The sequence below is a fragment of the Hemicordylus capensis genome, chromosome 1 (genome assembly GCF_027244095.1).
Source record: "Hemicordylus capensis ecotype Gifberg chromosome 1, rHemCap1.1.pri, whole genome shotgun sequence".
In the NCBI taxonomy this organism is placed as follows: domain Eukaryota; kingdom Metazoa; phylum Chordata; class Lepidosauria; order Squamata; family Cordylidae; genus Hemicordylus; species Hemicordylus capensis.
In genome coordinates this window covers 114,240,256-114,264,907 of record NC_069657.1, presented here as the reverse complement: position 1 = coordinate 114,264,907, position 24,652 = coordinate 114,240,256, and the positions used below count along the sequence as shown (strand labels likewise).

The 24,652-nt window shown below is 41.9% G+C and overlaps 1 protein-coding gene across 5 annotated transcripts in view; it reads left to right on the top strand.

The window, feature by feature from the left end:
- Nucleotides 1-1,433: 1,433 nt before the first annotated feature.
- The window catches only part of OVCH2 (ovochymase 2), a 65,510-nt gene continuing 42,291 nt past the window's right edge, over nt 1,434-24,652 (top strand). For 4 of the 5 annotated variants that reach the window (XR_008308621.1, XR_008308622.1, XM_053256217.1 and 1 more), the window contains exons 1-2: nt 17,578-17,726; nt 23,384-23,665. The gene's annotated coding sequence lies outside the window, so the exon portion shown is untranslated. Of the gene's footprint in view, nt 1,454-17,577; nt 17,727-23,383; nt 23,666-24,652 lie in introns of those variants that run through there. The other variant, XM_053256225.1, reaches the window with a different exon arrangement.

Here is a 24,652-nt window from a genome sequence, read left to right as displayed (position 1 = left end):
GTAGAACTGTCTCAAGCTAGAAGAAAAACCTGTGTGGCTACACATGATGTACAGCTGGTGCTCGCACTAGAGACCAGAAAACATCTTAGAGGCCACATGTAGGACAAGAGCTTCAGGTTGCCCTCCCAATGTGAGAAATCACACGATGTGTTTTAGAGGGTGTATGTCTATGCTGCATACGTAAGCATTAATAAGTTATTGCAGTCACATTTGTAACTCATTGCTTAAGAATAAATTGGCTCTGGTTACTTTCATTTTGTCAGCTGCATTTCTTGAAATGACCACAGAAGCTGACAGCCATATTAAATTACTCATGTGTAGTCCCACTTAAGTTAATAGGACAAAACGTATCCCTTTAATTTCAATGGTAGTACTCACAAGTAACTTAGTCTGGGTGACAGCCAGAGTTTTCTACTTTTTTTTTTTTAACCTAGTTGACTGTCGCAGAGACAGTTTCACAGATACATTCTTGCAGGGCTGTGTGCTTGGTGAGGAAGGCTGTTATTTTCTACCTTAGATGAAAATTGTTCACTTGAGTTATTTGTTTAGCACTAGGTGTGGAAAGAACAGGTTCTGTGCAAAGTGAAATAGATCAACATCTGTCGGCTGTACTTGAAAGTGGAAAGATGTAGTAATGGGTGGAAAACATTCTTTGGAGTCCACACACTGGTTAATGTTTTTGACAAAATATAACGCTCTTCACCTTGGTAACTTGCTGAAGTGAAATAAAGTAGCAGCTCCCAATGTGAATTCTGATGAGATATTGCATTGAAACACTCTCTGTGCAAATGTTCCATTTATCCTATAGGTTGTTCCTTCCCCTTTTAAAATAATCAAACCTTAAAGTGCCTGGTTTGGGTATCTTGTCTGGTTCCTGACCACTTAGTTTCCCAAAAAAACATTTGCTGATTTTGCTTTGTAAAGGCTTTCTAAAACTCCAAACACATTATGTTCACCATTATGAGAGGAGAGCTGGTCTTGTGATGGTAAGCATTAATTGTCCCCTTTGCTACGCTGGGTCTACCTTGGTTTGCATTTGAATGGGGGACTACATGTGTGAGCACTGCAAGGTATTCCCCTTAGGGGATGGGGCCGCTCTGGGAAGAGCACTTGCATGCAGATGGCTCCAAGTTCCCTCCCTGGCGTCTCCAAGATAGGGCTGAGATAAATTCCTGCCTGCAACCTTGGAGAAGCTGCTGCCAGACTTTGTAGACAATACTGAGCTAGATGGACCAATGGTCTGACTCAGTAAAAGGCAGATTTCTGGGTTCTATCTCACTCAAGGCTGTCAGTTCTGACCTACAGGTAGCAGCTGTATATAGTGCTCAATCAATTATCCAGTGTTGGGTTAATTGGTAATTGGTTCACAGTATTGCTGTGAACTTGTCTGGCCTGCTCCCTTATTGTTGCATCATGGATCCAGTTTTGTTCTACAATAGGGCAGGAAAGACAGGTGAATGCCTGCTGCATTGCAAACACTGAAGTTTCTGGTTGGAATACCGGATCACTCGCAGATGGGATTAATTGCTTGATTCTGATGGATCATAGTATCTGTATGTATAAGGAACTATTTGCTTCAAAAAGTAAGAGATGTTGTGGAAATACAGTTCCTCTTTTTGTATTTATTGGTTTCCTGTAATAAAAAGCTAGTAGCGTAGAATGATGCAGCCGGGAAATGACCTGCCTAGCAAGCAAGAGGTTGCCGGTTTGAATCCCTGCTGGTATGTTTCCCAGACTATGGGAACACCTATATCGGGCAGCAGTGATATAGGATGCTGAAAGGCATCATCTTATACTGCACAGGAGGAAGCAATGGTAAACCCCTCCTGTATTCTACCAAAGAAATCCACGTGGCTCTGTGGTCGCCAGGAGTCGACACCTACTCGAGGGCACTTTACATAAGCACTGATACTTCTAGAATGTCTACTTACCTGATACTTGGCATAAGAGACAATGTGCTACTGCCACCTCATGGAAGCAAAGAGAAAAAACAGGCTAAGTCCTTTTGTGCATTGTCAATAATAATAATAATAATAATAATAATAATAAAAAATATAGTTTTTGAAGGGCCTGGTACTGAATTAAATAGCAGGGCTATAGCCTGTCTGGTAGAGCCAGCAGGTATGCAGAACACTGCTTTGTCCCACCTAGGATATTTGTGGGAGGGGAAATTTGGCTTTTTAATTTTGAGAACAGAGCCCCCATTTAAACGGAACAACTTTAGCTGAAAAATTGGTGGTGGTGTCTCCAAAAGTGTGGCAGTGTGCCAAACCAAGCCCACCTGACAGCTCTGCTCATGCGGTATTTTTTCTGGTTCAAGCTGCAGATTTTGCAATCACTCTTCTGTTTACTGAAGTGAGCATGAAAAAACACCCTGTGTTAGCTTAGCTGTTAAGTATCTTATTTTAGGTTGCCCATTACTCATATGAGAAGGACTGATATGGTTGCCCATACTCATATGAGAGGGACTAGCAGGGACTGTCAAACTGGCCCTAGACTTAGTCCAAGTAACAGAGAAATATGTGCCACCGTATGTAACATGCTTTCTCATGAACTACAAGTACCAGCATTCCTGCTGGCATTTCCTATGCACAGGCAGCCCTCAGAATGTTTTAGTCCATTGGCATTGGGAACAAGGGACAAGCACCTTGATAACCCCTGCTAACTAGGCAAAGAGGCACCTTTTGACGTGGCGATTCTCTTTATTTAGCAGGGGGAGGGTAACTGGCCCTGTCCATCCCCAGCACAGTACCTCCAGTGACTGTTGCTGGTGTCTATCTTGTTTTTTTGTTTTTAAAATGTGAGCCCTTTGGGGACAGGGATCCATCTTATTTATTTATTATTTTTCTGTGAAAACTGCCTGAGCCATTTTTGGAAGGGCAGTATAAATCGAAATACAACAACAACAACAACAACCAGGGACAGAGATTCCAGGAAGAATGGTAGCCTGTGCTACTGACAGGATTTACACAACATTTGTAACAGTAATGAATAGTATGTAAAAGCCAGTGCACTGAGAAGTTGCCCCTAGATTAAAGGGACAGGAAGCACTGCTAAACAACATTTTTCACCTGTGTATAACTAATATACATACATGCCTTACTGCAATGTGTAGTTATGAATAGAAATCAGGCTTTCAGAATTGTAAGGAACATACATTAAGACACTAGACCAATTCTCTTTTTTTTAAAAAAATCCTCTCTTCCTTTAGGGGAGAGGAAAGGGGTTCCAATCATCCTATAGGTTTACATCAGGCCCAGACAGATTATTTATGAGCACTGCCTCTCATAAATCAAGCTTGTCTCTAATTACTGTCTTATTCACACCTTACCTCAGTTGCCACTCTTAAGTCCTATTAGTGAAATATCCACTAAAATTGTGGCTCCCTTAATATTGGCAGACAGTTTCACCTCGAAATGGAAGGTGATGGTAAAAACTAAACTTCAGTATTATGGTCTCCCGCCGGGAGAACTTAACTAGGCTGGGGTTTGACCAAACCATGAGGGCCATCAAACAGTGTATTCTAGCAATAGCAATAGCAATAGCAATAGCACTTACATTTATATACCGCTTTATAGCCGGAGCTCTCTAAGCGGTTTACAATGATTTAGCATATTGCCCCCAACATTCTGGGTACTCATTTTACCGACCTCGGAAGGATGGAAGGCTGAGTCAACCTTGAGCCCCTGGTCAGGATCGAACTTGTAACCTTCTGGTTACAGGGTGGCAGTTTTACCACTGCGCCACCAGGGGCCCATTCTAGACACTGAACTGCACAAGGAAGCAGCCAAGTTATCGAAAGGCTTGCATATTGGCAACCAGCTTTTAAGTTTTGACCTGCTGATTATTTAAACAATCTTTTAATTTCAAAAATTTAAGTGAGCAATGACTCTTGCCCACTTCAACGCTCTTTCTACAGCAGTCTTAGAGGGAAAGTTCAAAGGGATTCCTTATGCTTGTCATTTATGTCCATGCGGCTCAGGTGCCATTGAAATTACCGCCCATGTAATTATTTATTGTGACTTTTACAAGGATACCCGTTTAAATTTTATTTCCCTTTTACTGAAGCATTTTCCTGGCTACACAAATGATTTTTATCTTGACTATTTGCTGTCCAATTTTAATGCAATAATTTCTAGTACGCTGGTCATTTTTTGCTATACCTTATGTAGATCTCATAATGAATTTATTTGATGTTACTGGCTATTGGTCAATGGCCAAAATAAAGAGATTCTGATTCCACTACAATTGTACTGATGTGCAGATGTGCTCTTACCCCCTGCCCTCCACAGCTCCTGTCCCCCCAAATCCTCTTTAACCTGTCCCAGGTGGTGTGGTCACCTGGCTAAGCATGATGATGTTTAATTTGCAGGGGGGGCTGCCTCCAAGAGCCTTTAGGTCCAGGCTCCAAAATTACCTAGGTGCACCTATACCCATGTGTGTGGAAACAGCCTAGATGGATGAATTCTTGCCGTGTGTGTGTGTGTGTGTGTGTGTGTGTGTGTGTGTTCATGGGGTGAGGGAACTAACAACCCTGAAGAATGTGTCTCTGCTTCCCCAGTTCCTGCTCAGTTGTGTTTCCAGGATGCTGGTATCACGAAGGCAGGCACTGAAGCCTTTATAAGCAGGGGAAAGTTGTGGTGTTCCCTTTTTTTGCTTTTTAAATTTTTTATTGGTTTTTACAATATCTTGACAATCCCATTACATCTAATTAAGTAAATATAGACTTCTCGCTCATCAATCTGCACGATTCATTAACTATACAAATCAACCATTGCTATAGTAATTCAAAACATATATCCTTGGTTTCCAATCTTCTTCAAAAGAGTCCAGGTTTTCATCCCTTATCAGTACTATATGTTTTGCCATCTCAGCATATTCCAAAAAATTTATCAACCAATCTTCTTTTGAGGGCATTTCATTGTCCTTCCATTTCTGCACATATACTATTCTGGCTGCCGTGGTTGCATACATAAAAAATGTTAAATTTCTTCTGGAAAACTCTCCTTGCGTTATTCCCAGCAGGAAGGATTCTGGCCTCTTAGGAAATGTCATTTTAAAAATTTTCTTCAACTCATTATATATCATATCCCAAAAGGCCTTTGCCTTCCTGCAAGACCACCACATATGAAAAAAAGTTCCTTCACAATGTCCACATTTCCAACATTTGTTTGGAACATTTTTATACATTAATGCTAATTTTTTGGGTGTCAAGTACCACCTATACATCATCTTATAATAATTTTCTTTTAAAGTATAACATGCAGTGAACTTTAAATCCATTTTCCATAAATTTTCCCAAGCTGCCATATCTATATTATGACCCAAATCTTGAGCCCACTTTACCATAGTTGTTTTATCCACTTCATCTCTTGTCTCCTCCAAAAGCAACAACTTATACATCTTAGAAACTAATTTTTCATCATTTTCACACAGCTCCTTCTCAGATCTCAACATTTGATCCTCAAATCCAACTTTAAGATCCTTCTTATAGATTTCATTTGACTGATGGTACTGAAACCAGTTACTAACCAAATTTTGTACTTCGATTAGGTTTTTTAATTTACAGCCCTTTTCTTGGAAACATAACAAATCCCTATAGGCACCTCATACAGATTGCATATTTGTCTCTTTACGTGCTAAAGCTTCAATCGGGGATAACCATAATGGAGTTTTAGATTCCAACCATTTTTTATATTTTACCCACACTCTCATTAGACTCCTTCTTACATCATGATTAAGAAAATCTTTATGCACTTTACTTTTATCGTACCACAGATATGAATGCCATCCAAACCTTCTATCGAATCATTCCAGATCAAATATTCTGGGATTTCTTAATGTTATCTATTCTTTTAACCACGTCAAACAAACAGCATCAAAATACAACCTTAAGTCTGGCAGGGTAAGACCACCTCTTTCTTTAGCATCTGTTAAATTTTTAAATTTAATTCTTGGTCTTTTCCCTTGCCAAACAAATTTGGTTATGTCCTTTTGCCATTGCTTGCAACAAGTTAAGGTGTTAATTATAGGAATAGTCTGAAAAAGAAACAACATTTTAGGTAAAACATTCATCTTCACAACTGATTAAAGATAAGTTCATTCTAGTCCATCTTTGCAAGTCAATTTTTACTGTATTCCATATTTTGATATAATTATTTGAAAACAACAAAGAGTTTTTGTTCATCAACCAGACGCCCAAATATTTAATTTTCTTCTCCACTTTCAGTTCACTTATTTCAAAAAATCTATCATTAGATTTCTGGTCCATATTTTTTGTCAACACCTTCATTTTAGTCTTATTTATATAAAAGCTGGCCAATTGGCCAAATTGTTGTATTTTTTGCAAAAGTCTTCCCATCTTCTCTAATGGATTTTCTAGAAAAAAACACCACATCATCCACAAAGGCTCTAAGTTTATACTCTTGTTTCCCAACTTTCAGGCCTTGTATTTGATCATCTTCTCTAATATTTCTGCAAAGCACTTCCAGTACTAATATAAAAAGTAATGGGGAAAGTGGACAGCCTTGTCTAGTTCCTTTTTGTATTTTACAATCATCTGATAGTTCCCCATTTATAATAATTTTAGCGTATTGCTCCAAATATATTGTCTTAATAGCCCTAATAAAATTATTACCAGCTCCTATTACATCCAGTAGCCTCCACATAAACTGCCAGGAGACATTGTCAAATGCTTTCTCTGCATCCAGAAATATCATAGCTATCTGTTTATCATTGTGTTTTTCATAATACTCCAATACATTCAGAACTGTTCTTACATTATCTCTTAATTGCCGTTTTGGCAAAAAACCTGCTTGATCTTCATGAATAAAAAGTCTTTAATACAACCTGCATTCTCTTTGCCAAAATGGCAGCAAAAAGTTTATGATCATTATTTAAGAGTGAGATTGGCCTATAGTTCTTGACTTGCATTAAATTTTGATCCAGTTTTGGAATTACTGCAATATTGGCATACTTCCAAGACTCCGGCATAATTCCTCTTTGCAAAATATCATTCATCATCCATTGCAAAGGCTGTAATATTTGATCTTTAAAAGATTTGTAGTACGAAGCTAGTAACCCATTGGGCCCTGGCGCCTTATTAGCTTTGCTTTGATATATTACTTCTGTTATTTCCATTATTGATATTGGTTCATTCATAATTTCTATATGGTCCTTAGAAAGTTTTGGAATATTTTGTGTCTTGAGAAATTTGTCAATTTTTATATCTTCTACTTTATTTCCTTTATATAATTCAGAATAATATCTAAAAAAATTCCCTTTTTATTTCCCTTTCATCATAGGAAAGCCCATTTTTTGTTGATATCTTGGATATGTACTTATTCTTTTTCTCACTTCTAATTTTCCAAGCCAGCAACTTGCCTGGTTTGTTTACAAATTCAAATGACTTTTGCTTCGCATATTTTAAGTTCCATTCAACTTCATTTAATAATAACATAGAGAGCTGCTGCTGAAGCACTTCAATGACTTGAGTAATCTTCTTTTTGTCCTTAGCCCATAGAAGTTCTCTTTCTTTTTTAGAAATCTCCATCAATAATCCCTCTTTTTTCAGTTCCCTTTGTTTTTTAAAGCATGCATTTTGTTGTATAAAAAACCCTCTCATAACTGCTTTTCCTGCATCCCAAACTATCTTATTGTCCATTCCTTGGTTTAAATTCAGTTCAAAATAGTCCTTTAACTTCCTTTTGGCTTTCTCCAAAACTTCCGCTTTTTTCAGCAAATATTCATTCAGTCTCCAGCGAAAGGAAACCGTTCCCTTCTTCTTCCATGTAAAGCAAATTGCATTATGATCTGAAAAGGTTCTGGGCAAGATATCCATTCTTTTCATACATAGTGTAATAGATTTAGATGTCCAGACCATATCTATCCTTGAATGAGATTTGTATCTTTCAGAGAAATAAGTATACTCCTTTGCATTTGAGTTTTTGATTCTCCACAAGTCGTAGAGATCCATATGTTCTACTAAATCAAAAAAAGCTTTAGGTAGCTTGCCTTGTAGATTCCTTTCAGACATATCAGATTTTCTATCCAAGGATGTAGAAACAACCCCATTAAAATCTCCCAGTAAAACTAAATTAGTATTCGATACCTCAGCCATCTTCTGTTCTAAATATTTATAAAATTCTACTTTTTCTTCATTGGGTGCATAAATTCCAATTATCACCATTTTGATTCCGGAAACTAAGATTTCCAAAGCTAGTACCCTACCTTCTTCATCTTTAAAAATCAATTTGGGTTCAAATGGTTGTTTCACATAAAGCACTACCCCTCTTTTTTTTTTTCTTGTCAGAGGAAACGAATTCTTGTACCAAGGCCTTATTAATGAAACATTTTCTATCTTGTTTTCTAATATGTGTCTCTTGTAAGCATACAATGTCCAAGGTTTGTTTTTTAAGAAAATGAAAAACTTTTACCTTTTTGGTTTTGCTATTTAATCCATTTACATCCCATGAAGCTATTTTATAATCCATCTTGGCTAGTTAGAAGTATGTGTTGAAGGCACTGGGTGCTCAGAAGTTAATTTTTTTTTCTATTTCCGCCAAAATTCTTGTGCTTTGAGGAGCTCTGTGAATCTATTCCTCTTCCCCTTGTAAAAAAAGGAAACCCCTTCAGGTATTTCCCATCTAAAACATATTCCATTGGCGTTTAAAGCATCTGTCAAAAATTTGTAATCCTTACGTTTCCTTAAAATCCTGGATGGTGTTTCTTTCAGAACTTTTATCTGTTGAGCTTCAATGGTAAGGGCTTTGGCAAAATGTGCTTGCAGTATCTGCTCTGTAATTGATTTAGAGTTGAATTGAACCATGCAATCCCTAAATAATTTGTTTCTTGTGGCATATTCAGAATTCACACGGAAAACTGCATCTATCTGTTCCATGTCTTCACTTGAAATTCCCAAAAGTAGTGCAAGTTCTTCCCTAAGCACTTTTTTGATATCTTGACCAGTTTTTTCTGGGATTCCTCTAAACCTCAGGAAACGCTCTTTTTGCCTCAGTTCCAACAAAGCCATCTGATCTAATAATTTCCCCCCATCATCTCTTAGCGATCCCATGTCTTGCTCCAGGCTTTCCACCCTTGTTTTAAATTCTTTGTTGTCTTCTGCCAATTTTTTCATTGTCTCCTCAATATTTTATGTTCTCTTATTAAGTGTTTGTATATCCTGACTTACTTGTTGGCGGGTACCAGTATTAGCTCAGTAACTGTTTCATAGCAACTAGTGTCTCATTTAACTCTGAAGACATTTTCCCTTCATCCAGGCCTGGGTTTGGAACAGAAAGTCTCCTAGTTTGTGTTTGGGTCTGTGTTTGGATCTGCTGCTTTGCCTTTTGCATTATTTACAACTCCTCCAGCAACACAGCTCTTAAAGCAAGATTCAGTCTCCTTGTTGTCCAAGAAAGTAGAGGCCTGCAATTATTTTCCAAATAAACTCCGCTCCAGACCACAACCTTTCTATCTTATCACCTCCAGTTTAATTTTCCCCATGGTTCAGTAATCCGCCTTCTTGCTCTAATTGGTTCACTTCATGATAGACATATTCAACAGCAAACAGCAAATCACTTGTTCATTGAGTTAAACTCTCTCAGAAGGTACTGGGGAAAAAATAATAATTCCAACTGCTTGGCTTTTTTAAGTTTTAGAACTTTTAGCCATCAGTTCAATTTTTAAATTCCAGCATTTAGTACACAGATTGAATACCCACCCTTAATTTATAGTTGGCAGACTTATGACAACTTCACAGCATCAGCTTGAGAGCTGTCCAATCTTTACATCAAAAGCAGGTAGAATTCCAGCAATTTATCACTAGTCACACTGAGAGGTGAGCTTCTTGAACTTCAACCATTAATTATAATCCAAACCGAAAGAAATTGGACACCAGACCGGCTTCTGTCCATTGGATTTCCGATGAAGGAGTGTAGCTTGATGAATCCCAGCCCCCAACGCTCGACTTAAATCAAAGCTGTACTTTCCAGCACAGCCCTGAGATAAGGAGCAGGCTCCGGGGGATACAATGGTCAATCTTGATCCAACCCTTTAATCCAGGGTGGTGAGGGGGATTGTGAAGGCTCAAACCCCCCAAAAATAACTCCTCCTCAGTCTCCCCTATCAGGAAGCATGCAGCCTCATTAGCAGTCCAACCGGAAGTCAGAAAAGTTGTGCTGTTCCTAGGCAGAAGGGACATTTGAGAAGCTTCCTAAGTGGTTAAAATGTTGTAGGCTTTCCAAACACAGTCCCTTATCTTACCCTATCCTTCAGTTTTCATATGGTAGCTCTCCCACCAGAAAAGGGAGGCATAAAAGGGGGGGCATAAATAGAAGGATTTCTTGTGCTTTTAACCTACTGTTTGTATCCAGTGGGTTTTAAAATTTTGGTTTTAATTGGGTTCCAATTTGTAGCTTTTTTTTTTACCCCTTTATACTGCTCTGCTACCCACCTACTCTTATTTCTATGTTGTTTTTATAAATTTGTGAGCTGCCCTAATCAGCATTGTGCTTGAGGATATACACATTTTAAATAATAAATACATAGACTTCTGGAGGATGGGACATTATTCTAGAAGATGGTGTTGGTGTTCTCAGCATTTTTGTCATTGAAATGGGAGAGGAAAACTCCCATTCAAGGAAAACCAAGGAAAAGTGCCCCATTCAATACAGAAAAGGAAAACTGCCAAGGAAAACTGCCCCATTCAATACAGAAAGCATTTTGCAGGGGAGGGGAAGGCCAAGATAGGGCAATCGAACTTCACGGACAGGGAGGGCAAAGAGAAGATCCCCCAGGATACTTTCCTCAGTTTTCAGTTGGGTGGCCTGGCTCCATATTTATTAATAGAGGCCAAGAACTGGCAAGATCTTACGAGTTCCTGGATGGGTTCCTGTTACCAAAGTCAGCTGCAGCATGTCATTGTTGACTGACCAAAAGAGAATAAATTAGTGAACTGGCTTGAGTACTTCTTTCTTTTTGGAAACACTGAAACAATATGGCACGTCCTGTTGCCACACTGTTGTGGGCCATTTGGACACAATCCCAGCTGCATGTCTGTTTTATGATGCTCTCAACAGAGTCACACTTTGTGCGAGAGGCTATGTAAAGAGATCAAACAATGTGATCTTTTTGAAGCCAAGTCCTTGGTGTGCACGACTGCCCATCTGCACCTGCTTATGATGAATACCCTTAGTGGATGGCAAGGCTCCAAGCACTCTTCTGGTCAGCATGCTGTATTAGAATAGCTAGCTTCAGTACATTTCCACACATTAAGGGTGTTGTTTCTGTCTGTAGTTGCCTTCCAGACTGAGACTGTTGTGACTAAGGCAAAGGGTGACTTTGTATGTGACAAGGCAGCACAGCCAGCACGAGATGCCTTGTGCACCACCTTTTCCTCCTTCTGGGGTAACATGTGAAGCAATGTGTGCCTCTTCCATTGGCACATCTTTGTAATGTTGTAATGTGTGAAGCTTCCAATTTTTATTTATTTTTAGACTTCTATCCCTCTCTTCCTCCAAGGAGCTCAGAGTGGTGTACATGGTTCTTTTTATCCTCACACCAACCCAGTGAGGTAGGTTAGGCTGAGAGATACATGACTGGCCCAGAGTCACCCAGTGAGTTTCATGGTTGAATGGGGATTCAAACTCAGGTCTTCCTGGTCCTAGTCCAACACTCTAACCACTACGCTATGCTGGCCATTGTGATGATGAATCACAATGGCAATGAGGATTTGTCTCGAGGTTCCAAAGGTTTTTGGAACAAATAACAACATCACCCTGAGCCACATTTGGAAGGGTTGTATATAAATCAAATAGATACATAGATAAAATTCCTAAACAATGTAATTATTGGATTAGGCATCTTTCTACTTCAGTTTCTAATTGAGTTAAAGCAGGTTTAAGAAGGTCCAACAAAACACTTAAAGCCAGGACAAAATAATATACAAAGTACACAATAATATTTGTTCAGATAGTGATTTAGTAAAACATCCAACAGCAATAAAATGATGTAAAATCTCACCAGAAAAAAACAAGGCAATATGTTGTTGGTTTTTTTAAGCCATCAAAATGAAACATTCCGTAAATAATCTTCATAGTGGCCGCATTCGCATGTAATGGGTAGATGAACCTAAGTAGATGAACCCTGGGTAGATGAACCTAAGGTTAATTTTTGCAAACATGAATCGCATCACAGATGTTGGTCCAACTTTAGGCCGACCACCTCCAATTTCAGGGCAGGGGAGCCACTCCCTCTTCCTGGTCTGCCAAGGCTGCCTCCCAGCAATCTCTGTAGTGCTCAAGTCACCAGACTGTGGGCCAGGCATCAGAACATCTGCAGAGTGGTAGCCACTGGTCAAAGTCTAGAAGGGGGTGTGCTGAGAGCGATCGTGCCTTTTCAGAATTGACTGCCCACCCTTGGCAGGGAAAGGGCATTTAGATCCCTTCAAATGGCATTTAAGCTATGCTCCTGACAGCAATTGCACCACCACCTTCATAAGAGACCCACAGCAAAACCGTCTCACACAAGTACAATTGCTGGCAATGGGATGCAGAAGGGCACTATTTTTCTGTAACTCTTGGATGGGATCATGATGACTTCCTAGGAGGGAATATGGGAGAAAAGCTGGCCTTGTGGTAGCAAGCAACAATTGTCTCCTTTGCTAAGCAGGGTTTGCCCAGCTTTTCATGTGAATGGAAGACTACATGTGTGAGCACCACAAGATATCCCCCTTAGGGGATGGGGCTGCTCTGTGAAGAGCGCCTGAATGCTTGCATGCAAATGGTTCCATGTTCCCTCCCTGGCTTCTCCAAGATAAGGCTGAGAAAGATTCCTGCCTGCAACCTTGGAGAGGCCACTATCAGTCTGTGTAGACAATGCTGAGCTCGATGGACCAATGGTCTGACTCAGTATAAGGCAGCTTCCTATGTTCCTATGGGGGGGGGGGTGTGGCAAAGGATCCTGGGATCTGATCCACTGTGACCAAGGATGTTCTTGCAATGACAGACCCAGGCAAAGCAGTTCAGGAACACCCAAGCTCACTCCTGCACCTGTGTCAGCTTACCGGCTGGGGATTAGCCCTTTCATGCGAGGGCCAGTCCATTAGGGAGGACCAGAACTTCAGTGAGCTTCAGTCCTCCATTGTATTGTGCTCTCATGAGATAGGCCATCCAAATCAAGGGGCCTACCACTTGTGTGGTTCTCTCTGGTAAACACTAGAACTTGTATACCATGACCCCCTCCTCTCCAGGCAACCCTTTCATACTCCCAATGAATACCGGCCAATCCATGTGTCCAGGTGGTCCTGAGTTGGCAGACTAGGGAAACACAGGGACCGGGGATAGCGCTTTACTCTCATTCAAATTTCCTGGGTTTGGACCAGCGTAGCGACATGTGCAGATTGGCCACTGTGGGAATCGCAGGTGAGGGAGCCCCAATTATCAGCGATCTCAGGAACATAGGAAACTGCCATATACTGAGTCAGACCATTGGTCTATCTAGCTCAGTATTGTCTTCACAGACTGGCAGCGGCTTCTCCAAGGTTGCAGGCAGGAATCTCTCTCAGCCCTATCTTGGAGAAGCCAGGGAGGGAACTTGAAACCTTCTGTTCTTCCCAGAGCGGCTTCATCCCCTGAGGGGAATATCTTGCAGTGCTCACACATCAAGTCTCCCATTCAGATGCAACCAGGGCAGACCCTGCTTAGCTATGGGGACAAGTCATGCTTGCTACCACAAGACCAGCTCTCCTCTCCAGGAAAGTAGGATGTCTGTACTGGGTGAAACCAAACATGGATATGTGCCAATGGATTACCGGACTGGCAGAGGGACTGCTTGGACTGCTTCTTCACAGCAGTCACCAGGACAGGGAAAGTTGTTGCTGTGGTACCTGTCCCAAGACTTGCTTGCGTTAAGCAACCAGGCTGGATGGCAGCTGCCATCCGCCCCACATGAATATCTTCATGACCTTTCACTCTCATGAGAGAGTGGTCCTTGGGAGGAGAAGGGGCATCATCACACATAATTAATGCAAAATCTTCTCCTGCTAAATGAACAAAGAGGCACCTTTTAAAGTGGTGGTTCTCTTATATTTAGCAAGGGGAGAGCAACTGGTCCTATCCAGCTCCAGCACAGCATCCCTCCAGTGGCTGTTGCTGGTATCTTCCTTATGTTTATTTTTAGATTGTGAGCCCTTTGGGGACAGGGGACCATCTTATTTATGTATTATTTATTTTTCTATGTAATCCACTTTGAGAACTTTGGTTGAAGAGTGGTATATAAACATTCATATTCACAGTAGAATAGTGCATGGCTTTTCACTCTTATGAGAGTGCAGTCCGCTCTGGAGCTGCATCCGGTCTCATCGCATAGGAGCAATATCCCCTGTGACTGGAGGCAATACTGCTGGTCTTGTGGTAGCAAGCATGACTTGTCCCCATAGCTATGCAGGGTCTGCCCTGGTTGCATCTGAATGGGAGACTTGATGTGTGAGCACTGCAAGATATTCCCCTCAGGGGATGAAGCCGCTCTGGGAAGAGCAGAAGGTTTCAAGTCGTCCCCCCCCCCATCTTCTCCAAGATAGGGCTGAGAGAGATTCCTGCCTGCAACCTTGGAGAAGCCGCTGCCAGTCTGTGAAGACAATATTTAGCTAGATAGACCAATGGTCTGACTCAGTATATGGCAGTTTCCTATATTCCTATGTTCCTGCTGCTGGATGGGTCTTCTCATGAGTAATGCAAGAGACTGCATGCATTTATCCAAGGGGAAGGGGCTGGGGCCAACTTTAATGTACAAAGAATTGAGTGGAGCCATTCAAGAATTCCTGGGTGGGGCTGCCTTTTAAACCTGACCTCAGGTATCGTTGCCCTTGCCGTATGTTCTCTTTGCAGTGATCTAATCAGGTTGCCCAGCTTATGGTGCCACCACATCTGCATGTGTTTTTGAACATACTTCTTTATCGATTCGTTATCAATTCAGTTTTTGAGAATAAAACACACAGTGCCCATCGTAGAAGCTTGGGATGGGACAAGGTGGTGTCCCTGTTGCTGGGCAACAGTTTGAGGAGTGCAGAGATGGGTTGGGCCAAGTGCTTGGAGAGGCAGCCAGTAAGAAACATGGCAGGCATAGAGGGGGCACATTCCTAGGTGGTTCTGGGCCACCCACTCTATGATTTCATAGATACAGCTCAAAACCCTGGTTATGGCGGCATCTGTGTTCAGATATAACATTGCCACCTTCAAATCTCAGGTTGGAGCAGCGAAACTCACTACAAACTAAAGGTTCAAAATGGAGTTTGGCAAGGGAAACCACAGGTTGCTTTTGCCATGAAACTGCAGTTCCATGTATTTGGACACACACAAATTCTAATCTCTGCCCCGTTTAACTCCAGTTTGGCGTTACATGCAAATGTGGCCAGTACGTACCCTGAGACCTGAAGATTGCTTGTAACAAAGATAAGTCCGTTCAAAACCAGGATGAAGACCAAACATTAGGAAGTGATAGACTGGCCAGATGCATTACAACCATGATGATCTTCACCATTCCCTTAGATAGGTTAGTTGGAGTTTACAGACTTGCACTCCTTTTCAGTATTGATTTGCATAAATTGTCACTTTTTGCTCTAAACAAAATAGAAAAGTAATACATCTTCATCTCCATCAGACATGGTTAAAAAGCCCTGCTATTTAACAGTAGCTCTCCTCCTCTTCCTTCCACTCTTGTCTCTGGTATTTTCAAAGGCCAGAGAAGAAGAGAGCAGCGCAGCACTCTTCATCTTCCTACACACTTCTTTTCACTCCCTTCCCCTCTGGCTTTTGAAAATACCAGGGTTGGGAGCATGTGGAGAACGAGAGCAGCAGGGTTGGGGTGGTGGATTGCTGCTGGGTAAGTCTGAAGGAGGTTGAGAGGAGGCGAGCTGGTGGAAGCAGCCAACAGGTAATCCAATGTATCTATCAGTCCACCGCTGAGACAGCAGCCTCACTCAGTCTTATTAATGGATCAAACCTGTTAATAGCTGGGTCAGTCTGCTGTTCCTACCTCACCCTATATAGATGGCTACTTTGTTTTACAATGAATTTATATCTACAGAATTAAAAGGATGTTTGTTATTGTTCATCCTTGCTGATACTTTCTTTTTTCAAAAATGGTTAAAAGAATAACATTAAAATGAAGTGTGTTTATATATTTATTTGCACAAGTTGTACAAGTTTCTGTAGTCGTCCCTGAAGTATTCAAATGTATGTTGTGTTTTCCCCTCCTACCTATTCCCTGGAGCAATTGTGCCCTTCTTGGATATAAATAGAAACTCTAAAAAGACAAAATGGAACAATATGAAAGGTTAAAGATAAAAGGAACAAAGCCTGCTTTGTTCACAGGAGACATTGCCAAAAACATCTCAGTTGACAAACTGTATGATAACAAGTTAGTTCCATAACCTTAAGCACTACTGAAAACAAAAGTAAATATTTATGCGAGACTACTTCTTTGCAATGAAAGGAAGTACATAATCTTTCCTATATAAAAAATTAAAGGAAAAGCAAGCCTACTATGAAATAACTTGTTGGAGACATTACATGAATATATGTCACCATTAGGTTTCCTTTTCTCCTTCTAAATCCCAAAATATTATATTTTGTTTCCTAACAGGAGAAGAGAGAGCAAACAAGTTTATTAATTGCTTTGACCCCAATCCATATATAGGGTTTAGTAAGTTGGCAGCTCATCTGCATATTCTCCATGTAGGCTCCATTGAAGACACCAAAAGATTGCCATGAGCTCAGTGGAATTTGGATGCCTTGCCACCCTGCACTCTCTCCATCAGCCAGGAAGGTCTGGAAAGGTAGCAGATCATTTACAAATACTCCCAACAGTTTCTGCTGAAGACACCAGAGATCACTGTAAATCCATCCACCTTGTGCTTTCTCTGCAAAATCAAGATAATCTAAACAGCACCATCTTACAGGACATCAGATAACTTTCAAAAAACAAGTAAGGAGAGAAGAAGAAAAGACTAATCTATTGGTGGTGGCAGCAGCAGAGAACAGGATGTGAACAAGAGGTAAGAGATGGACAGCATGGGTTCTGTGGAGGTGACCTGCAACGTTTGTGCTATGTTGGTTTTCTTGCATGATAGCATCACAGACTACATCTGCAGCAAGTGTAAACTGGTTGCTCTGTTGGAAGAGGACTGGAAGAGTGAGTTTCTACATTTTGTCTCATTAGAGAAGATGAAGCATTCTTGGACAGGACACTGCATAGAGGACAACAGCAGATAGAGACTGAAGGAGGAATAAGAAATCTGTAAATAGAAGAAAACTGCATGGAAGAGATTGATCATCAAAAGCAGGAGAATCAGAAGGCATTCTGACCCACTAAGACTTTCAGTATCTATCTAGCTTTCAGTATCTTTTCAACAAGAGTTTTTCTGAGTATCCCAATAGAGAACATCTATGTCAGGCTACATTAGGTCTGGAGGAAGACTCTCACAGGTGACTCGCCTACCACTTACAGGAAGGGGAGGGGACGGTTGGTATGGCCAGAGGTGCACCTAGATAATTTTGGAGCCTGGACCTAAAGGCCTTTGGAGGTCCCCCCTCCCCTGCAAATTAATCATCACCATGCCCACGCCATCCAGGACAGGCTAAAGAGGATTTGGGATTGTGGAGGCCCTCCCAGGGATTGTGGAGGCCCTCCCAGGGACTTTGGAGGCCTTGGACTTCAGCCCCAAAGGGGTAAGAGCACCTCTGGGTATGGCTGTTGACTTACTATGGAGAGGTATGGGTGGTGGAGGTTGTGTGCCCCCTGGACCTTTTAGCTTCTGAAGTATGTTGCCTCTTTGGTGCAGATCCAGGATTTGAAGAGATATCATTATCCCCTTTGCTCATCCATGTGGGAATGAATGACACTACCATGCTCAGATAAACCTGTCACATTTGACTACATGGTTCTGGGAAGTAAGGTGAAGATCTTGGGGCTCAGGTCATGTTTTCATCAACTCTTCCAGTAAAAGACAGAGGATGCCAAAGAGCACAAATAATACTTTTGGTTGGAGCTGCTCAGCTTTGGCTGTCCTGCAGATATTGGCCTACAACTCCCATGATCCCCAACTATTGGCCTCTGTGCCTGGGGATTATGGGATTAGTAGTCCAAAAACCACCACCTCAAGTGGTGCAGTGGGGAAATGCTTGACTAACAAGCAGAAGACTGCTGGTTCGAATCCCTGCTGGTATGTTTCCCAGACTATGGGAACACCTATATCTGGCAGCAGTGAAATAGGAAGATGCTGAAAGGCATCATCTCATACTGCACAGCAAGAGGCAATGGTAAACCCCTCCTGTATTCTACCAGACAACCACAGGGCTCTGTGGGTGCCAGGAGTCAAAATCGACTTGACAGCACACTTTACCTTATCTAGTCCATAAACAGCTGGAGGACCGAAGTTGAGCTGCTTTATAATGACTGATAATGTTCCAGTTTCTGGGACCACAATCTAAACTTATGTAATGAAGAACTGCTAGCAGGAGAGTGGTTGCCCCTCACAATGATTGGGAGAAAAGTGTTTGTCAGTAGCCTGATGAACCTGATTGTCAGGACTTTAAGCTAAGTTCTGTGGGGAATAGAGTCAAAATCCCAAAGATGCATTCAAATGTAAGTACTAAAGATGAAGACTTGGGTACCACAGAAGAAACTGTGGTGGAGTACAGGTTGTCTAGCAAACTCTACAACAGGGCTGCTCAACTTTGGCCCTACTGCAGATGTTGGCCTACAACTCCCATAATCCCTGGCTGTTAGCCATTGTGGCTGTGGATTATGAGAGCTGTAGTCCAAAACAGCTGGACAGCCTAAGTTGATCAGGCTTGCCCTACAATAAGGTAACAGCCAAGACACTGAAGCATAATAATTGTAAACCACTCAAAGATGCAAGTTTTGGGCGGTATAGAAATATTTTTGATTGATTGATTGATTGATTGATTGATTAAAATAAGATACTAATGGGACAAATATAAGATGGGCTTGTTCCTAATACAGAAAGGTAAATACAGCTTGATAGGTATAACTAAGACTATGTGGACTGACTTTGCAAAAGAGGGCTCCTCTCACCTGCCTCTTTTCTTTTCCAACTCTACACCCTGCCAGCTGCTTTTCCCCTCTAGCCTGAAAACTTCACCTTCCAGCTGAATGTAACATAGCAGAACTGGTAGCTGGGCTTTGAAGAAACACAGTAGAGTTGGAATGTATATTTCAAGCCTTTAGGTCCAAGTGATGTGCTGTGTTAAGCTTGCAATTTCTGGGAGAGGCTAAATCTATAAATATCTTCTTTTTTCACAAGCAGCAGTTGGACAGATGTGGGCAGATGTGGATCAGGGCTACAGTGTGTGTGGGAAGAATAGGACTTTTTCCTCCCCCCACTTTTTTGCTAGAAATTCTACCCCCAAGCAGCTTTTGCAGCGAATAACCATGGGGGGGGGGCCTTTTCAAAAGAAAAATGGCACCGTGGTGAGGATATTAACTCCCCTTCACCTCACATAGCAGCCTCAATACATTGCAAAGTGGCTATTACTGCTTTGCTCCCTCTGCTGTGGCTGCTATTTGTTTTAAAAAAGTCTCTTAGTGACAGATTAATGCAATGCGTAGTTTGACCTTTGGTTTCTTTTCGAGACAGAGCAGTGAGCCTCATGATGTCTTTTTCACAAGCTCTTTGTTTACACATTCACAAGTTACAATGAAATGTTTAAGAAACAGTGGTCAGAAGAGGTAATGTTAGCAATGTGATGCAGTTTTGACTTGGTCTGGTGCCGGTTTCCTTTTGTAGACAGGCAGCAAGGTAGTGGTTGGGTGGGCGGATGGTAAAGGTCATCTAGAGATAGCCACCTACCACTTGAATGTGGATTGGACAGTGTCTACTTATAACCAGATGGCTATGGAAACATTTATTTTACGGATATCACATAAGGGGTGCCCACCTGCCAATCACAATCTTTATTCATTTCAGTGGGATTTGCAGCCCACTCCTGTGCATGTTCCGTTGTGCCTAAAGCTATTGAAATCAATGGACTTAGGTGCATCTAACTCTGTAGAAGATTGGACCCACTTCATTGTAGTAAGGAAGCTTCCAATCCTTTTTAGTGTGGCACTGGCCAACAGCACGTAATGTATCGGATTTCCCAGAAAAGAAAGCTAGAGCTTCAGGAATAGAAGGGACAGCTTCTCCACGAGGCAAGGTGTGGTGATGGCCTCAGACAAAACTGAGGGGCTGCCAAAACTGTAGCCAGTGCTGCTGTCTGATAGATCAAGGAGCAAGCAATGATGTTTGCTAGCCCAAGAAAAGGACAGAATGAGGCTCTCCACACGAGCAGCGTGGAGAGCCTGTAGGACTTGTGTGGGGAGAGGGGGCTTGACCTGGTTCCCCGATACACGAGCATTCCACCCTCCCTCAGTGGCTGGATCGGCTGCCCACACAATTACCGGTTCCGTCACAGAACTGGTAGCAGGGGTGGGGATTGGGGGCCATCCGACCCCACAGAAGTCCCAGAATGCCCTGTGCAAGTGCAGACCCCCAACACTGGGAAGCTTGGTATAGTCTCCTGGGAGGGGGGTCTCCTCGTGAGTCCCTTGATGCAGAGCCATGCCATGGCATCTCACAATCGAGGAACGTGGTTAGCGGAGCGCTCACTCCACTAACCTCATTTTAGGGGAGTGCTACTTTGGTGGGCTGGCTGCTGTTGAACCACTGAGCTTGCCTGCAAGCCCAGGGGTTCTCATGATGGGGGGGGAAACCAGGCCAGGCTCCCTTAGGGGAAGCATCTGGGGAAGCATCCAAAAAATGGATAAAGCTTGTAGAACCTGGTTTTGAATCTTTACAAAAATGGGCAGTTGCTATGGTATCTGCATGGGGCTGCCTTTACTATTTATTTATTTATTACATTTGTACACCGCCCCAAACTTTCATCTCTGGTCGCTTTACATAGTGCAGAAATTATAGTTGTTGCAGAACCTGGCAACCAGACTGGTCTCTGAGATAACGCAAAGAGATCATATCACAATGATCTTAAAAGAACTGCACTGGCTGCTGCTGTTTTTTGAACAAAATACAAACTGCTGGTTATTACCTATAAATCCCTGAATGGCTTAGGTCCAGGGTACTTAACAGAGTGCCTCCTTTGTCATGAACCCTCCCGCCTATTGAGATCATTGGGAGCGGGGGTTGCCACCGGTTCATCTGGTGGCAACTTGGGGAAGGGCCTTCTTTATGGCTGCCCCCGGGCTTTGGAATGTACTCCCTATCAAAATAAGAACTTCTCCATCTCTGGCTGCTTTAAAAAAAAAAAACAACCCTTAAGAAACACCTCTTTGAGTTAGTTAATTAATTATAAACTGCTTGTTTTATTTGGTAAAATTGTTTTAATCATTTTATCCTGTTTTATACTACTTGTATTCTAAATTCTGTACACTGTGTAGGTATATAAATATGATAAATAAATAAATCTCTCCCTCTGTGGCACAAAATCTGAGAATGATTTAGAGAGAATAAGTGGCATGGGAGGGGGGTTAATACCCCTTCTCCCAGAGAGAAGCAAGAATTTGGCATGGTGAGCAGCAGCTACTGACTCCACAATACCTGACTTTAGCTTTTGAGGTAGATTAGGAAAGAAATCTTTTAAACCTTCTATTGAAATACGTATGAATGTGTCAAAGCAAACTAGTATTATTTTCTGGAAAGTTTTCAAGTGCACGGAGCCAAGGAATGAGATGTTCTAGAAGATAATGTTGTGTGTGACATCCCTTTCTATAATAGTGGTTTATATTACAGGAATGCCTGGGTGTTTTAAAAGGTCAACATTTCTGAAGTTTTGCACATTCCCTTTTGAAAAGAAAACCAGCCTCTTAAAATTGCAGTGGTTGTGTTTGCATTTAAGGTCCCTTTTATGATGTCTCCCCAGTAAAACACACCCTAAAAGCACTTCCTTTTCAGATATTTTGGAGAAGCTATTTGTTCATGTCTGAGGAATAAATTGAATTATAATCTTTCTAAAGATTTTAAAAATAATTATTCTACCAGAGCCACACTTGGGGTTAGACCAGAGTAAGGAAAGATACCTGAGTAATGAATGCAGCACGGGAAGGGATGGTACACGCTGACTAGGGGGCGCTTAACTCCTATTCTCATCAAGTCAGACTGAGAGGCTGAGAGTAAACTTGTGTTCTTGAAAATAAGCACACTCTGCACACTGTTGAGAAGTGGTGTTAAATAGAAATGAAAACAAAAGAAATCCCTCTCTCCTTACTTTAAATTTGACAGATCAAAAGCTAAGAAGAGACATTAGGTAGCTGGGGGAAAGACAGAATCACCTGGCATGCAAAGAGTAACTCATTTATTGAGGCATGACATTTAATAGGCAAAAATATTTAATCCTTTGTATTCAAGGTTGCGCACAAATCCAAAATTCAGGAAGAGACACTGTCGAGAACGTAAAGGGAAGAGCTGCTCTGACCTCTCTGAGGCATGGAGAGGCAGACGAAGGGCAGGAGCTGGAAACCACCTGGCTTCTCGGTTGCTCACAAAACCAAGGGCAGCACAGCAATGGCACTTCTTTGGCCACTCACTAGATGAGCTCTAGCGAGTCTCTCCCAAGAGGGGACTTTCCTCTGGCCTGTCCGCCAAAGAAGTATCTCTGCTCTGCTGGGCCTTGGCTTGGTGAGTGGCAGAGGAGCCAAGTAGTTGCTGGCTTCTATCTCTGTCTGCCGGCTCCCATCTTCCCTGGCCCTCTCCACACCTTGGACATGTTGGCTAAGGCCTCAGCCCTCTGGACAGCTTCCTCCTGACTTGCTTGGGACCCCCTTTAAAGTTGTCTGGGGCCGCCTGGGGGATCCCAACCCACAGTTTGAGCACCCCAGCCTACTGTGTTATGTGCGTGGCTCCTGAACCTGACTTCAAAATGTGCTGATCATGTAAAAGTGTTATTCAAAGGATTATATACAGTTCCCCGGCAAGGCTGTAAAAGCTCAGGTCTGCAACAGAGTTTGGCCTAGGGGAGGGGCAGGGGGAGAGTTCAAAAGCTGAGTTGTCTTTAAGAGGACAGTGCAGTTAATTCATGGTGATTGAGTACAACATGTGTTGTATGCCACCCAATTTGTATGGGTGTATTTCTTCCTGTGTCCTGTCAATAAACAGCAGTGAAAGCAAGTGCCCAGGTTATTAGACACTGCTGTGTAGTGCTTGACTGAAGCTTCAGCACTTCAAGTGTGGTTACAAACCTGGATTCGGCCCCCCCACCCAGCATGCTGAAAGTTCTAGGACAATCAGGGCTTCAAGCTTGGAATAAGCAAAATAAAACTGGTTTTGGTTTTGCATTCAATAAATTCCATTTCCATTTATCTCTTGTTTCAGTAAGGCTATGACAGTTGGAAAGAGCAGCATTTGCTCACAAACAGTATATAAAGCAGACTGACTTGTGCTTATCATCTGGCTGCAGCTTTTGTTGCACCCTTACCCTTTTGCAAGGAGGATGAGAAGAACCGGCAGCAGAAGGAAAGAACAAAGAGCAGCAAAGGGAGAACTGCCCTGCCCACCTGCCACACCAGCCAAACCAAAGGAAAGACTACCTGAATTTCAACATGCTGCCCTGAGTCTTTTCTCTGACTACTCCCCTTCCCGAAGAGACACTGCACAGTAAGTGTTTCCTTTATGCATTAGTGGGAGTGATACTATTTGTAGTATTGATTATCATATCATTACTGAGAACTAGAAACGTTAGGTAAGAGAAAGGACAATCCAACCAAATGTAACTTTAGAAAACAAGATTTGTTATCTTAAAATGCACAAATTTACGTGAGGAGTTGCTCCTCAAGGTTTCCCCCTGTGCTCCTGCTTTATTTAGACCAGATCATATTTTGCATTTTGCACAATGTCAATGCTCTCAGTGCACGAAGATGATATGCAGGGGCGTATCTAGCGTGGGGCAGGCAGGGCACATACCCCGGGCACCACTTGAAGGGGGGGCGCCATTTTCTAAAATTAAGTTTTTTTAAAATGGCCACCGAAAACAAAATGGCCACTGCACATGTTCAAATGGCCTATGTGAGGCCCTAGGCCAAGCCAGGCCTCACAGAGGCTATTTGAGCATGCGCAGCAGCCATTTTGTTTTTAGCAGCCATTTTAAAAAATATATTTTTAAAAATGATCAGGACACATGCTCAAATGGTCCCTGAGAGGCCCTAGAGGCCAGCGTGGAGAGGGGGAACCTTTGCAGTCCCCCCCACAGCCTTTAGGAAGTCCCCTGAAGGGGCTACTGGTAAAAAAATAAGAAAATGTAATATAATATAAGTCACTGTACACATATTTAGTTTGGAACTATGTACAGAGAATCAGGGCTTGTGAATACTGAGCTGAAGCTTATGAGCTAGGGTTGTATTCATTTGCTCTTACTTTGCTTCTTGTGATAAGTGAGTTAAATGTGATGCCTTAAGAATATGGCTATTAATGGTCAGTTTGTCTTTGAATCAGTGTGAAATCCTTAGTATTAAGGCCTGCTGGGAGTTTCTTGCTTTTTTTCTCCCATTTTAACTGTCTTTCTGAAAGACTAGAATATATTCCAAGCAGTGACACAGTTTACTCTGCATATCCTTTAATTGTTTTCAGAGTATCTGGGAAAAGCCA